An 18,370-nucleotide genomic window follows, 5' to 3' on the forward strand; every position below is an offset into this window, starting at 1 on the left:
CGAGATTGGAGTTATCTAGCTGCAAAACAAGGAACGCCAAAGATTGCTGGTGATGCTGGAGGCTAAGAGAAAGGCATTTCCCCCACAGCTTTGAGACTGTGGTCCTGCAACACCTCAATTTCAAACTTCCAGCCTCCAGAACTGTGCGACAATGAACTTCTGTTGTTTTAAAACACTCAGTTAGTGGTACTTACTTATGGTGTGCCAGGAAACTCATGCAAACATCATTAAGAAGAACATTTTGAATCAATTTTATGCATCAATATAGTTGTAAAAATAAAAGAAAAATGATAAATCTACTCTATCAGTGTATTAAAAGGGTAACATATACAAGTATTGTGCTCACAGAAATATAAATTTAATATTAGTAAATATATTCATGTAATTTTTCACAGCAATAAGTCAGGGGAATATGTCTGCTTGATTCACTAAAACTGAGAAGGGCTAAGCCTCAGAGTCTGTTGCCAACATCCTCAGTGCCACTGTTGCAGGGATGGGGTCTGGGAGGACTCCAACAGTTGTTCCCACTCAGACTCCTTACAGATGTCCACCTGCAAGGCTTGCCATTCAGAGAAAACTGAAAATCCAGCGGAAGTACAAGAAATTACTATGGAGGGAAAAAGGGCCTACATCTCACGGGAATCCCAAATTACAGACTTCATACTCAGAACATCTGAGACAGTAGCTGAAGAGGAAAGACCCAGGAAGCAACTTAGCAAAGTTGTCCAGCCTTTACCAGAAGAACAATGTAGTATTAACTAAGCTTTGTCTGAAGAACACCTTACCGTTGACCGGGTTCAGCCAGAAGAGCAGTGTACCAAAATGGGCAAACTCCATTACCATTCAAAAAACAAACAATGAAAGAAACATCAAATCACAAAGCACAAGCAGAATGTGAATAGGTAAAAGCTAAGCATGCTGCTAAGAAACAAGAAATACAAGGATAAAATGGAGGAGAAGAGCCCGATGATTCCTAAAGACAGAAGAAAATGCAAGTGTTTCAAATATTGAACGAAGAGACAAGAAAGGCCAACCAAACTTGAATTTATAAATGAAGTATCTTTTTCATAAAACACATAAAAATAAATCAGAAATTTCGCTCTTAATAAAGGGTTAAGATATCTGCTATTGAATTATTTTGCATAAGTAACGTGCCTCCTAACAGTTAACTAAACTTGTCAACATAAACTGCATTGCTTAGCTAGATTAAATATAAAATGCACAAATATTTTTGCTTTTGTAAAAGAGAATTTTTTTCTTTTTATTAGAGATAGAGTCTGTAGTCACAGGCTAGACTGCAATGGTGTGATCGTAGCTCATTGCGTCCTTGAACTTCTATGCTCAGGAGACCTTCCCACCTTAGCCTCCTGAGTACTTAAAACTACGTGATGGTGCCAGCAAACCTGGCTATTTAAAACATTTTTTTCTGTAGAGACAGGGTCTCGCTTTGTTGCTTAGACTGGTCTCAAGCAATTTTCCCCTTGGTGTCCCTAAGTGTTGGGGTGAGCCCAGCACCCAGTCAGAAAATTTTCTACATATGCTTTACATAATATAATTTGTTATTTATTTACTTAGGGAAGACTTGCGTGAAGAACTAAAAGAGCTTTCTTCTATTTGAGAGACAAGCTCAATACATAATAGGAAAGCATGGGCAGAATGTGAACATTTAAAGCTAAGCATGCTTTCGTATTGTAGGAAATTCAAAGAAAATAAAATGTTTTAAAAATCAAGGTGCAGGGCTTTCCATGAGACATTTCAATTAATTTTTTCAGTACAGTAATCAGCCGTTATGCTTTTAAAATTCATTTCAATGACAGGGAAGGCAAAGACTCCCTTTTTACTTTATTTATTTTGAATTAGGTATATATTGCAGGGAAATGGATTTTCCAGAAACCTGAGAGCAGAATACCTAGATGCTGAAACCACCTTCTGTTCCTCATATAATGCTGTAGTGGTGTTCATAGAGCACAATTTGGTATAGAACTCAGAGTCTAATTGGAAGTTCACTGCTTGTTAGTCTAAGCACAGAGCTTGTTAGTGTTAAAATATATGAGTTAACAAAAATATAAAATACCTAGAAGCAAGCAACAAGGATTGTATTGAACTTACATAGGACAGCATGTGCTTGTATATGTATATGTGAGTATATATGTGAACTAAGAGTAAACAAAGTAATGCTGAGAGAAAGAAAATAAGTCATAAAATGAGAGGCTTCTCTAAAACATTTTATTTATAATTACAAAACAATTCAGTGTTTTACATATGCGTGCACCTTGGGTCAGGAATAGAGCAGAGACAGTAAAAAGGAAAATAAAAATATGTTATTTGCTCCTCTCTCACTTCTCCCCTTTTTTTTCCTGCAGAGAGGTCTTACCATATCTGATTCCTGACAACACACGTGCTCAGATGAAAAGTGCGGTAAGGTAATGACGCTATACGGCAATCTGGTTTAACACTCACCACTCAATACTTCTTTGGTTTAGGCTCTGCACAATATACTTTACAAATATCATTGGTTTAATCTTCACAACAACCAATTTCAAAGATGAAGAAGCTGAAAGTGCAGAGTTGTTGTCCACAGTTATCCACAAAGTTATTAGACAGTGTTTTTTTTTTTTAATACCAAAGGGCTCACAAGTTTTTAAAGAAATAGTAACAAAAAAATTACCTTTAAAAAGTATCTGTAAGAAGATGTATCTAGCACAGAAATACTTCCAGGTGTGTGTGCCAGTTACCAATTTGTTGCCTTTCAGCTCCAGAAATACCTTCCTACACTTACTCTGTAATAAAAGACAGACACACCCTTAGTGTTCCTCCTTTACGGTGAGAACAGTATTAAGCTTTCTTAAGAGAAGGTGCTGGAGGAAATTTGTAGGAGGAAGAAGCTTCTCCTGCTGGTACCTACAACAGCACACTTGGTCTGCAGTGTGGGTGGGAAGGGATCTGGTGTGGCTGTTCCCCAGGTTGTGATTCCTTAGTGACCTTGAAGTCTTGATCCAGCCTGGTGAGCACCTTCCTGTGGCCTTCGAGGCTGAGGCTCACACAAGCCCTGGAAGCCTACTGTCTGCCTCACCAGCTATTGCAGACCAGCTCAGACTTGGGCAAAGCAGTGACCCTTGGTATCTTCCAGTGAATTGGAACTGTACCTTCACGAGGAAGTCTGATCTCTATCAATAGGAAGAGGAGCTGTTTTCAAGATGTTTTTTCCTTGAGTATGCTCCCTCAGCCCTTGCATACTATGTAGAATTCTACTTTATTTCATAATTACTCTTTTATTATAGTTTAATTATTCTTTACATTTAATGCTCCTTGTTTAAATCACTGTGTGGTTTCGGTACACAGATAAAACGCAGACTGATACTTGTGGATGCCTTGTTTTTAATATAAAATTCAATGAACTCTGTGATAACCACTGGCTGCTTCATGTTAACCACAGGCTTTCAATGTTATATGCAAAAGTGACCACAAAGAACGTAAATTGTTCCAAGTTATGTTTTAGATTAACTCTTGAAGTTTATTTTCTTCTATCTTCTGAATTTTTCAGTCAGCTCTAATTCCATACCTTTCCCAGCTGTCAGGAATCTCAATATCAATCTCCTAATATTTCTAATGAAGGATTCCTGGGGGAGATACAGAGCTGTCCAGTGAGGGCTCTTGTGAGATAGGGCTCCTACTATTTTCTAGTAGGGTGGCATTTCAGTATTTTCATAACCTATTTGACATTTTAGAATGTTGAATATAAGCTCAGATTATTATGCATACACTGTCCCTGTAGGGAAATACATGAATTTTGAATAAGCAGGAGGAAAGAAAATGGGGTTTAAATTTGTTCAAGTAAACCTTAAAAAAGTAATCGAAGATATACCACAGAGCCTAATGAAAAGTTAATGAAAATAAAACAACTGCCCAGATGAACAAAATTTTGTTATTGCCATTTTTAGTTACAAGACATTGATATTTTCTAAAATTTAATCTTTATAAATTTTCTGAAAAAACAACATTTTTTTCCAGTATAAGATTATTAACTCTCTTACAAGAACACAGCAACCCCTGACATATACAACTATGTCCTTCCTTTATTCTTCAATAACCCATAAACACCAAGCCCTTAGCAAATAGAACTCAGGCATCTAAGAGAAGGAAACACTCTTTTCTTAGATAAGCTATAGATTTATTTCTATTGTCTATTAGAAAAAAACTGGTTCTTAGGAAAGTCATTGATGATTTGCCACAATTAATTCACAAATTTCTTTGTTGAAAGCAGGAAAATAGAAAATAATTCATTGCATTAACAAGAATAACAATCATCTATTTTTATATCAGATCAAATTATGAAGGCCAGAAGGCTGACTCATAGGAAGAAACTCATCAATGACACATAACTCTCTAGCAAAGGAAAGCATCCATTTCATTTCTGCTCATATTCTGATATTGCCATTTGATGAAACTGAAGATTAATGTCAGTCAGAAAAAAAAGCAAACGTTCAATTTGTGAGGTTTTCACTTACGTACTTCAGTTGAGGTGAGCTAACAACCACTTTGCTACTAACATAAAGCTATCAGTAAATCATGCACCCAGAAATAGGTGTGCATTTCAAGTAATGTTATCTGTCATATATATTGTTTCATAAATCCAGGTTCTTAGTAGTAGATGGAAATGTCAGCAGGCAGCCAGCAGTGTGCATGTTTTCGAAACAGCTGATCACTTTTAATGCTCTGCACTATTAACTCATACACACTATTTCCTGGAATTGTGTAAATGTTATCTATTTGTTGTCTTGTGAATGTGGTTTTGTGAGGAGTCCTCGCATAGTGTTTCCTGAAATTCAGTCTTAGAGCTCTCAGTCTCACCACATTACAGTGATAAAATGGTTTCTGTTACTTCTCATCCTGCTGCTTTATCCAAGCATATTACCAAAGGGAGATATGCCCCATTTATGACCATATCCACTTCTATCAGCCATTTATCATAGATAAGTGGTTAGATTCTTCTAGTAGTCCCATTTACTCACTTTATAGATTTTTAGGTCCCTGCAATCATCAAAAAGTTTCCTGAATAACAATAGTTGTAGAGTCTATAGAGGCAAGGCTTTTTAGTTATTAGTGACTTCACAGAGTCATCAGTTTCTTTAACTTTTTAGGGTGCTACTACTTTAAGTAATTTAGGCATTCACAGTGACTTGATTCACAGACAGAATAAATGTTTCTGACTTCATATGAGTCAGAAACCCTGACCACACATTTTTATACATATAACCGTTTATTTCCCATGACACCACTGCTGGACAAGGACATTGGAACTATGATACTGGGATTTTAATCCGATCTCTCCCATTTTCTACCCATGTGAGTCTCTCACCTTCTTTCAACCTCATCTTTACAGTGAAGAAAATGGTACCACTCTTTCAGAGTTGTTTTGAAAGTTAAATAAAATCTTGTAGCATGTGAAATATATGTTCCTCACAGCAGTGACGAGAAATTAGGCTAAGCCTACCGGCATCAGGACAATGTCTCCATCTGATCCCTGTAGCAGCCAAAACTTAGCCTGTCACCACAAGACATCTTCCCTGTTCTACACTGGCTAATAAAAAGGTAATTTGCATAGTATAATAATTACTATAATATTATTAGGAAGAATAAAGATAGATATTCAATCCCTAATGTATGCCACATATTATTCAAGCCCTTTTCTATTAAGTGTGCACTAGGAATGAACTTCCACGACTTTGCTGTACAGCAGCATTGTTGATAGCTGATATAATTTACTGTCAGCTGAATCTAAGCTACTTGTGAAGAAGACCTACAGTCATCTCTCATATTCTCAGGGGATTGATTCTAGGGCTTCCCACAGATACCAAGATCTGTGGATGCTCAAGTCTCTCACATAAAATGGTCTACTTTTTGCACATAACCTGTGCACATTTTCTTCCATAGTTTAAATAATCTCTAGATTATTTATGGCACCTACTAAAATGTAAATGCTATGTAAATAGTTGTTACACTATATTTTTATTTGCATTTTTAATACTTTGTTATTGCTCTTTATTTTTTAAATATTTTCAATTTGCAGTTGGTTGCATCATGGATACAGAATCTGCTGATTTAGGGGCCAACCATATTTTTACTTCTTTATGTTCTCCAGCTTACCTTCACAAGATAGATGCCCAGGACTTGAAACTCATGAAAGGTAACAAGATTTCAAGCTGTTTTCTCCCCTCCTCTTGAGAACTCTGTAAATAGAGAAGACAGAGTTGTGGTGCAGACATGCCTGACAATGTCTGGGGTGGTGATAGCCACAGGTAAAATTAGGGTGCACCCCAGTGACACTTCTGCCCCCTAATATTTGGGGAACTTCCTTTTCCACTCATCTTCTTGCCCTTGACTATCACATTTATGTAATAGGCATATATTCAAATACAAAGAGTATTATCCTGTGTCAATTTAAGTAGAATAGTTTAATTTGGGATGAGAATAAATCTAAATCATTATACGTTTTTTTCAGTTAGGCACAGGAAGGTATAAAGATGTGCATTATTTCACTCTGAAATGTGTCTCCTTATTTCTAATAAAAAAAGATAATTCTAAAATAAAAGGTGAAACTCTCTTCGTTGTATGAGTTTTACTATTATTACTTTTTAAAAACCATGATTTAGTTTTTTATTATTTTTATATGTGCTTATTTAAAGGTTAAAGAATTAATGTTGATGGCTTCAGAGAGACTTAGGAGTGAGCTGAAGGGAAACTTCTCCTATTACAAATAATAAAACATTGAATAAAATGTAAAAACACATACTTAAAATATATAGCGGAGTAAAAAAAAAAGAAAAAAGAAAAACTGTTGAGTGCTGGAAATGTGTAAAACCTTGATCTAGAGCAGGAGGCTAGAGCTAATGATGCCATAATCTCAGAAAATGAAAATAAGAACAAACAGAAATGAAGCAAACCCTAAAAGTTTGGAGCAAAGGTTCTGACCCCATAGGGAGCTTTGATCTATTAAGTGTAGGAATTGAATCCAGGAACTCTAAATAACGTTACATAGCTAAGAACTTGAGGTGGTGCCTACTCTGTAAAAATAAAACTAGAAAAATATCTTCTAACCAGCCTGGAGAAGCTGAAAGAGAGCTTGCATTTTGCCTGAGGTACAGGCTCGTGTGGAGGACAAAGGTGCCTTTTGAAATAGAAAACGTCAAAAAATGTGACACGTATAATATATGTGAAATATATGTTCCTTGCAGCAGTGACAAGAAGGAGAGTGACAAGAATTTTCTACACCATTTGTATACCAAAAGTGATATAGTTCAATAAATCAAAAAAGTGACTAGCTTTCAGCATAGAAACTTAAAATAAAGTGAAGGGTATTGGAAGTAAAAGGAACACTAAAATCATACCATTTGTGATATAGGAAACCAGACTGAAAGAATAAACATAAAAAGTGATCCTTTCTGAAAACTGTGAGGTATGGTAGCAGAAACAAATGGAAAACTGTTCTGTAAGGCGTACTCCTCAAGTTCAGGACGTGTGAGCTTCTCATCTGGAAAAAAAAAATTGCACAAAAGATGAGGTCAATAAGAAAAAATCATAAGATCATGACACAATGAATCACCATGAGAGTATATAGCAGATGCACAAATGTGAATTTGCATTTCATTTAATGTACTAGATAGTAACATCGTAAATCGACTATAATTCAGAATCTTAAGAATATTAATAACCTAAAAATGCCATCAAATAAAATATAGATCCACTAAAGAAAGAACCTTAGTATTCCCTCAGTATTCTTAGATCGTGACAGAGAAGGTTTTGCTAAACATAGACTCGTAATTCAAAATTAGAAAATAATCTATCATGCATTTGTGAGTAGAAACTAAAGATACTCATTTGAACTCTTAAGAACTTTAGATAATGTAAGTTCTTACGAATTATAAAAGACAATTTATGTTTTTAAATGTAATAGAAGGCAGAACATAAAATATTAGAAGACAATAGAATGCAATTAAAAAGACCAGTGTAATAACCATATTAAATGTCTGATTTGAGTCACCCAAAAGAGAGGAGCAAATTTGACATAGCTCAATAAATCAGTAAAATGACTGCCTTTCAGCATAGAAACTGAAAAGTGAAGGGTATTGGGTGTTAAAGGAACACTAAAAATATAAAAATGTGGAGCTAAAGTAGTGCTTATTGGTAAATTTATAGCTGTAAACATCTACATTAAAAAGAAAGGCTTAAAATCAATAACAAAATATTTCACCATTAGCTAGAAAAATAAGAGCAAATTAAAACTGAAGCTAGGAGAAAAAAGACAATACTATTGACTAGCAGAGAAATAAGTGAAATCAAGATTAAGATACAATAGGGAAAGTAAATAAACCAACAACTCAACGACATTCACAGATTTTAGGTAGCCTAAGAAAAAAATCCTCAAATTACTAAAATCAGGAATAAAATGATAATCACAATAGAACTTACAGATTTAAAAAATTAAATTAGCTGAGTGTGGTGGCATATTCCTGTAGTTCCAAATACTTTGGAGGCCGAGGTGGTGGGATGACTTGAGTCTGGGAGACGGAGGGTGCAGTGAGCTATAATCATGCCGCTGCACTCCCACCTGAGTGAGACTGTTTCAAATTAAACAACAACAACAAAAAAGATTGAAAAAAATACCACAAACATTGTATGCTAACAAATGTAATAAAATAGGCAAAATGAACAAAGACCTAGAAGGGCGTAAGCTACCAAAACTAATCTCCCCCCAGATATTAAATGTAAATAGACCTATAGCATATATAGACATTTAATTGGTTATCAAAATTACAAAAATTCATACTGGAGGTTTTTTTTCAGAAATTGGCTAAGATTCTAAAATTTACATGGAAAAACAAAGGATCCAGAAGAACAAACAAACAAAAATACTGATAAAGAAGAACGAAACTGGAAGTCTTACACCTCTTGCTTTCAAACTTCACTGCAAAGCTACAGTAATGAAGACAGCCTGCTACTGGCATAAGAAGAGACATGTAGATAAATGAAATAAAATTGACAGCCCAGAAATAAACCCTTACATGTATAATTAATTGATTTTCAGCTAGAATGCTTAGACTATTAAATGAAGTACAATAGTTTTTTCTTCAACAAACAATGCCAGGACAACTGAACATTTATACAAAATAATCAAGTTGGACCCTTATCTCTCACTATTGCTAAAATCAACTCCAAATGAAGAATAATCATAATAAATCCATGTGAAAGAACTAAAACTCTTGGAATAGAACTTTGAAGTAATGTTTGTGACTTTAAGTTAGTTTTGTTAGATATGCACTTAAATTAGGCTATCTATATTGTACTTCATCAAAACTTAAAACTTTTATGCTTCAACGGACAACTCACAAAATGTCAGAAAATATGTGCAAATAGCATATCTAATAAGGGACTGAAATCCAAAATGCATAAAGACCTATCACAACTTAATTATAAAAAGACAACTGAATTTTTAAAATGAGCAAAAGATTTGAATGATTATTTCTCCACGGAGAGATACCGAAAAGATGCTCAAGTCAATTAGTCATTAGGGAAATGCAAATTTATGCCACCAACAGATAGCATTTCCTTCCTGCTGGGATGCCTATAATGAAAAGACAATAACAAGTCTTGGCAACAATGTGGAGGAACTGGATCAGCACATTGCTGACGGGATTGTAAAACAGTGCCACAACCTTGGAAAACAGTTTAAGAATTCCTCAAACTGTTAACCATTATAACCCAGCAATTCCAATTCAAATAGATGTGCCCAGCAGAGAGGAAAACATATGTCTACATAAAAGCTCGTAGAAGAATGTTCATAGCAGCAGCATTCATACTAGTCAAGAATGTATAAACAAATCAAAATGTGGTATATCCATACATGGGAAATTATATGACAGTAAAACAAAATGAAGTATTGATATTTGCTATAACATAGATGAACTTGGAAAACATTATACTAAATAAATGAAGCTAGTTACAAAAGACTACATATTGTATAACCTCATTTATATAAAATATTCAGAATAGGCAAATCCATAAAGACAGAAAGAAAGACTAGTGGTTGCCAAGGACTGGGAGTTAGGGTAGGGAGAATGAGGAGTGATTGCTAGTGTATACAAGGTTTTTTGGTGTTGGGGGTAATAAAAATGTCCTCTGTTGGATACTAGTGATGATTGCATAACACTGTGAATATTCTAAAAAGCACTAAACTGGGTTTTAGAGGGAGCAAAGGGAAGGGAGAAGCAGAGGCAGAGGAAGAGACAAAGTTAAGGAGGGGGAAGGATGGAGGGTATGGAGGAAGGGAAGAACCTTAAAAAAAACACAGAGAGAAATTATTGGTACGTCTAAAACTAATGACAACTAGAATGACAGCTGACTTCACATCAGCAGGAATAAAAGAAAAATTATCTATGAAAAAATATACGTATATGTACATGATAGAGATGGTACTATAAAAATAAAATAGGGAAAGGACGCATTGTTCCTTAAAAACCACTGCCCATTACCCAGCTATTTATGTGATTAGAAACTTAAAACTAGACCCCTGCTCACAACATAAAGAACATTTAAAAACTAAAATTTAAAAAGAAAATTTTTAAAATTTAAAATTGTAATATATATTTTATATAATTAAAATGTTTTCTATATAAGCTTTATACACATTATATATTGTATTGTGTAGATATAAAATCCTGAAGCAAACATGCAAGATGATTTTAAAATCTGAGTAAGTACCTAATTGCCTTATTGTTCTCTGTATTTTCACTTCACATGAAATCTTTTCTAATTAAAAATAAATATGTAAAACTTTCTTTTTAACATCAAAAAAATGAAAAATATCACATGCTTCTGGGATTATTAAGAATTAATTAAGCACGCATAGGTTACCTTTCAATAGGTTGAGTACATATTTAAGGAAGGGTTTTTTTTTGTTTGTTTTTGTCCTCCAGCTCTGAGAAGTTAGTTTCCAAATTAAATGAAAGGATTGAAAATAACTTTGATGTCCTTACATACTCTTAAAAGACTGGGAAACCAATTATCATTAAAATGATAATGTCTGAAATAATATTTATCTGTCTCTCTACATATTCTTACCCCTCACTAAATCTGTAGCTAGGAACTTATGAAGATCACCATTTTACATTTTATATCTGCTAGAATATTTATTGTTTTTAGGATGACTATATGGGCATTATGGAAAAATAAATTTGCAGTTATAAATAGCAGTTATCACTATTTACCAAGTACTATTTATTAGTAATTAAATAACCAATATACTAATACTAAAATATTTTTAAAAGTTGCAATATCCATAGCAACTAGAATAGTAAATATCATGTAATAATTAATTGTTAACTAATTTTTTATTGGTAAATGCCAAGTATCAGCTCGGCCGGGAGACCCCACCCAGGCAGCACTGAAGGTATGGAGAGGCAGACACCCACAGAGAACAGCAAAGTAGATCTGTCCAGGGGATGGAGGCCAGCAGCCTACCCAGCTGAGAGCCTCAGGGGCTCACAGCATTCTCATCCACATATTTATTCTCTCTTAAACAGGTGATTGTTATTAATAAACAGGTGTTCTGTATTTACTCAAGTATTCCAAGTAGGCAGCTGATATCCGCCTATCATTAATTACAAACTAAAAGGTATTTTCCACAAAGGAGCCACGGGGGCAGGTCAAACTTAATGTTTCTCAACAGGTAAATGGGTAAATGAACACATATGGGACTACTATTTCATTTCATCTTCAGGATAATCTTTAAGGAATGTATTAATTTCTAGGAGGTTAATGAGGTTTTCTAATTTACCCAAGTTCACACTAAGCCCTTATATCTTTTGCAGTTACCTCTTAAACTGTCATCCAATGAAAACACAAAGAGGTCCCTTCCCCAAGGAGTAAGGGTGGCTGTGGATAGGTCAGAAGCAAAATCCCTGGTTGGGCTGTTTTTCTAGTGGGTAGCAATACTGGACCTCCAAAGGTTACTGGAATCAGGTTTTCTCATTTCTTTCCTGTGTGTTCGTGATAGAGGAATTTGGGGATTTTCTCTTTGGAGACACTATACTCTCATTTCTGTATTCTGTTTTCTCAATCAATGGAAAACAAAACACCAGAGTTTCTTTGTTTCCATTTGCTATTATTTCCTGGGGATGTATCTCCTTGAGGAACTCATGATGTTAAGTGCATGGAGTCAAGTAGGCCCTGTGATTTCAGACAATGACCTCTCTCAAGATTATTATGAATCTCAAGTTAAGTGTTACTCTGTTAAATGACATTCAATTGAGTAATGCAACTTTCAGGCATCTTGAATTTCAGAGAATTTTATTAAATTAGGCAATTGTTCTTCCTGTTCATATTTTATATCGTGTAAAGTAAAAGTATAAGCCATCAATTTCACTTATTTTGGGTCGTGATTCATCTAATGAGGAGAGAACAAATTTGAGAAACCATTTAACTTTACTATACAAAGTTGTTTTAAATATGCAAGTAGAAGATCATTGCATGCAATGCCAAGGAATATAATTTGGAATTTTTGAAAAGCAAAAAATCAGAATCCCTACAAGCTCAGGAAAATGATTTTGCCATATGTGTATCATTTTAACCAAGCCAAGAATGAACTGAGCAGCAGTGAAGGGCTGTGTATCATCCACCATTCATAGGAAGAGCTCTAAATGATTTATAGGCATCATTATTCTTCTGTTTGGCAAAGGGAGAAACAAATGCTCATCAAGTCTAAATAGCTTTTTCATACATCAGAGTAATTAAAAGGAGAAATCAAACTAACACAATGTACTCTTGTGTTGCAAGCTGAGATTCTCATCAGATTGTTTCATTTTAAACTCTGTTATCTCTGACTCCAAGAAGTTTATCATAAAATGTCAATTTTATTATCTCTTTCTCCTACTGAAAACATTCAGTAACTCTCCCACTTATGTTAGCATTCAAGTCAAGGCTATCTACAGACTGACCACAACTTATGTACTCAGGCTAATTTCTCACTAATTGATTTGTGTTTCTTTTCTTGTATATTGTATATAGTTTTATCTTCCTAAATGGTGTACTGTAAGATCTTTTACTGTTTTTTTTTTTTGCTTCTGCTACATTATCAAGAATAACTTTGCCCTAGAAATCTTGACTCCTTCCTATTTTAATTTTATAATTTGCAAAATGAAATTGATATTTGCCTTTCTGACATGTTATTAAGATCAAATGAGGCAATATGTAGGAAAGTTCTTGAGAAAGAAGAAAGCACTTTTGAACTGTAAGTTATAATTATTTGCTGTCATTCAAATCCTAGTGCAAACCCTCCTTGTTTGAATAATTTTTCTTGTTCATTTTAGGTCATAGTGATGACAGTAACGATTAATACTTCTAGACCAATTACTACAGGCTAGACACATTTCAACTACTTCACATATTTTAATGTATTTACTCTTCACAACAGTCTTTAGAAGTAATTTATATTCTCAATCCCCAATCTGAGGTTGAAGAAACTGGGTCTCAAAGAGGTCAATAACTTCCCTGAGGTCATTTACATATCTACTAAGCGATGGAAGAGTAATTTAAATCATTGCCATCTGATCTGGTTTGGCTGTATCCTCACCCAAATCTCATCTTTAATTTAAGCTCCTGTAATTCCCACGTGTTGTGGTAAGGCCCCAGCAGGAGGTAATTGAATCATGGGGGCAGGTCTTTCCCGTGCCGTTCTCGTGACAGTGAATAAGTCTCACGAGATCTGATGGTTTTATAAGGGGGAGTTTTCCTGCCAAGCGCTTTCTGCCTTCTGCCGTCCGTATGGGATGTGACTTGTTCCTCCTTGCCTTCCACCATGATTGTGAGGCCTCCCCAGCCACGCGGAACTGTGAGTTCATTGAATTTCTTTCTTGTATAAATCACACAGTCTCGGGTATGTCTTTATTAAGCTGCATGAAAATGGACTAATACATCATCTAACTTGAATGCCTTATTCAGAATTGTAATGTCAATGTAATCTGTGCTACTCATGTTTACATTTAAACACATTATGTAACTAAGATTGCTGCAACTATTATTATTTATTTCCATAATAAGTTTATAAATTCCTTGAGAAGAAAATCACATTTCTTTTGATTTTACATAACCCACATGACAGAGTGTGTAGTATATGCTTATTGATTACAAATTTAACCAAATCAGGGAAACATCCTGTCTGAGGTTGAGTTTCCTGGAAAATGGGTTATAAAACTAAAAAGTACGTGTGGGAAGGTTATAGGAGATCACTTTGTGAAATAACATCTGTGAAGGAGTGAAGGAAAGAGCATTGGGTGGAGGGAGAAGATTAACTGCAATGTGGTCACAACAAAAGCCTAAGCAAACGCCAAGGAGGAATCGGAGTTGTCCCAACTGAGGCAACAGGACTAGTACTCTGTATCCTTAGTACTAGTACTCTGTCTCTATCAGCCATTGTGTATGGGCTGTCTTGCACCCCTAATCTCAGGAAGTGGGTGAGCTTGAGCAGAGCAGCGCAGTCTGGCCGAAATGACTCAGCTGTAAGCCGTTAGCTGCAAACACTCATAGCAGCTGGGGGCCGGCGTCCCCCAGTGTTCTCTCCAGGTGATCTCTTGTGCCACTCAAATCCACTTGCTTTGTATGATAAGGTTACACCATTTAAAAATAGTTTCTTGAGGACTCCAGTTGGTCTCATTTCCTGGGAATCTTACAAGAGTTATACTGGTATGTTCTGCCACTGCAAGTACTGAAGCCGATCTCAGGGCCGTCATTCATCAACTCCTTCCATTCTAGATTCCTTTCACTTACAGCAGACATTTCTCTTGACCTGATGCAGCAGCCCAGATCTTCATTAAACTTCTTAAATCCTCTTCACAAAGCCCTTATCACACTGTGGCTGCTGCCCTTGTCCATTTACCGTCAAATTCCAGCAAGGGAGTAGAAAGAGATAACCCATTGTATCGCCTAGATGCTAAGCATATTATTACTTTCTCCCATTTTACCTTCTCCTGATGATCAGTTGCCAGGATGGTTAATCCTTTCTTTGCTTCTGGGTTTTATGGTGTAAGAAGCTAGAAGTAAGCAGACAACAGCTGCAATTTAATGGCTATCTTGCTGTGTGCCTTGATTAAAGCAGTTTCTCTGGGAACTAGGAACTCTGAGCCTGCAAAGACCAAGCTGTGAAGTGAGAAGCAGAAAATCCCTAGTGGTTCTGAGAATGAGAGTAACTGGGCCCCTTATATCCCATGCTTCCAAAACCCATGTACTCTATGTATTGGTGACATGGTACCATAGGAGGGTTGCTGGGTTTTGCTGGACACTTTCTCCTGAAGGATACTGCTCTGTCCTCACAGGGTATAACTCTTAGCTGCCCCTCGGGTTGGGGTGGGGGCCTCCACCAGGTTTTTCCATTGCTTCATTAGGCTGGGAGCTGCTTAGTTATGCAAGTTGGTGATGAGAACTTGGATCCCATGGTTGCATCTTACTGCTTCTCCTTTGCTATACAAAGTGAGTTATTCAGCCTGAGACAATGTTATGCAGAGTCCTGTGTTAACTACAACAAAATCTTCTCTGAGAGTGGTGCTGATGAATGCCCTGTCATCAGAAAAGGAAAAGCCATGCCTGGCATATGTATCTCTCCTGGCATATATGTCTCTCTTGGCTTGCATGTCTCTCCTGGCATAAATGTCTCTCCTGGCATATGTGTCTGTCTCTCCTGGGATATATATCTATCTCTCCTGGCATATCGGTCTCTCCTGGCATACATGTTTCTCCTTGCTCCTTTGAGGGTAGTAGCCACCAAACTAATCTATTTGACATGAAGATATTTTTAAAAATACATTTCTTATAATTCTAACAACCTAGTAAGAGAAATAGTCATTAAAATTAAAAATTACAAGACACTATGAATAATGAGCTAAGTTCATGCAAGAAAGTATTGATCTCCTGGGTTTGAGGATTTAGAAAAGTGGAGGTACATAAGATGGACATTTTAATTGGTCAGTATGTTCCTGATGAAGTGAACATTGATGTTAGGAAAATGAAGTGTCATTACTGATTTGGCATATGTGTACATATGCATGCCCAATCCAAATTAGGCCCCAGTAGTCTCCAATCTTGTTGTTTTCACTGTGAAACATTCTGGTTAAAAAAGTCCTCAGGAAGGCCGGGCGCGGTGGCTCAAGCCTGTAATCCCAGCACTTTGGGAGGCCGAGGTGGGTGGATCACGAGGTCAGGAGATCGAGACCATCCTGGTCAACATGGTGAAACCCCGTCTCTACTAAAACTACAAAAAATGAGCTGGGCATGGTGGCGCGTGCCTGTAATCCCAGCTACTCAGGAGGCTGAGGCAGGAGAATTGCCTGAACCCAGGAGGCGGAGGTTGCGGTGAGCCGAGATCGCGCCATTGCACTCCAGCCTGGGTAACAAGAGTGAAACTCTGTCTCAAAAAGTCCTCAGGATTGCCTAGAACTGAGTAGGTCATTAAGAAAAGCGATGTCTACTCATTGTTCCCCAAATTGAAAATACTGCATTCTTAAGGTTGAAAGGTTTGTGTGAATTTTGGTAATAAGAGGTTGCCAGAAAAATGAAGCTCACTGAAATATAATATTTGATTCATACAGAATTATATTCTATGATTATAAAATCATTTTATGCTAAATTTAGTTTTGAGCCTCAGTTTTGTTTTCTAATATCTCGCCTGAACTTGGATTTGGAAGACTCCATAATAATTGTAGATGCTGAATACAATATTTAATTATGACTCTCCATCTCAGGAAAGTATAATTATGTCTCTGGAAACTCTAATTAGTAGGTAAAACAGATTTAACAAAGAAGAAAAAGACAGAATAGAAATCACCTCTTTTGGGCAGTTTCTTATTTTGAATGAGACATGTAAATTTTTTTGTCTTATGCCAAAAATGGATTTATGATTTTCATTAGAATCATAAAGTGTTAAATATATTTAATTAAAGGAAACATGTGATACAAAATATCCAAAAAAAAAAAAAAAAAGAAATATGGAATTTCAAAAAATACAAATAAATTGTTCGATTAATTATATAATATTTAGAATACATACATTTAACTTTAAACGGCAACATTTGAATAGACAAAGGAGAAGGTAATTTGCCATAATTTGTTCATTTATTTCACAATTCAACATACATGAACTTAAGTAAAAATATTAAAAAAATATAAAAATCAGATAATCCTTGGTTTATAAGATTTTTGTGTCAAAATTAAACTTTATAAATGTTATAATTTTTACATGTGGACTTTAATTTCTAAAATTATACAAGTAGATTGTGCTTATTTTTATAGTTTAACCAATATGGAAATCTATAAAAATACTAATTGCTCTATAATTTCACTTCCTTGGAATTTGCTGTTTGATTTCTAAATACTGTAAACAATTCTACTATTTTCATTGAAATGCACTCATTTTCTTTTGTATTTCCTTTCTGTTTCCAAAAATGTCTCTTACTGGATATACTTAAACTACAACTTTATTTTGTCTTTTACATCTCTAATATTTACCAGAGTGATATACATGATGTATTTTTAAGTGATTCCATTTTAAAAACTATGTAACATTAAATGATATTAAGCTACCACTAATTATTTAACCATTTTCACCTTGATGGAAGAGGAGTTGTTTCTCATTTTTTGCCACTAGAAACCTTTGTAACAGATGCCTTATAGATTTTGCACAGTGGAAAGACAGTCCGTCTCCCAATATTTTAACTGCAAATATTCTTTAGAGTACAAAGAAATAACAGATAAGCCTAGTAGCTTGAACTATCAAAACCAGACAGATATGAGCAACAGCAATCTCTCAAGGAATCCAAGAAAAAAAATCTGTAGAATAGAAATAACCATAGTAATTTTATACATTTTGAATGCTGATAGATACTATGCTATTTCCCAAAAAGTGTAAAAATGAACAACAATGTGTAAGGAAAATCTGTTTACTTGGGAACAGAAAATGTGGCATGAAAAGCAGTAACAAGAAATGGCATTAAGTTTGATCACGCATGTACTATGTACCAGTTGCTTTCACTTACATGAACAAGTTTAGTCTTCACAACGACCTCAGAGTTTCTTCTCAGAAGGATGGTAGAATCCAAATTTTGGAGATGAGATAACTGCTCTTGGAAAGTTTTAAATTATTTTGCAGGCCATGAGTAGTAGAAGTGAGTTAGAGCTCATTTCTGTCTGACTCTTAAGCCTTCATCTTCCAAGGACTGATTCTGAGATATCATTTGTGAAGGCTAATAAGGCTATACTTAAGATTTATAGTTTTACACTAAATGGGATGACCCTACATCTTGCGTGTCCAGGACAGTTCTGTTTTATG

This window comes from Sapajus apella, unplaced genomic scaffold (genome assembly GCF_009761245.1).
Source record: "Sapajus apella isolate SASKATOON/1434 unplaced genomic scaffold, GSC_monkey_1.0 scaffold30, whole genome shotgun sequence".
Taxonomy (NCBI): domain Eukaryota; kingdom Metazoa; phylum Chordata; class Mammalia; order Primates; family Cebidae; genus Sapajus; species Sapajus apella.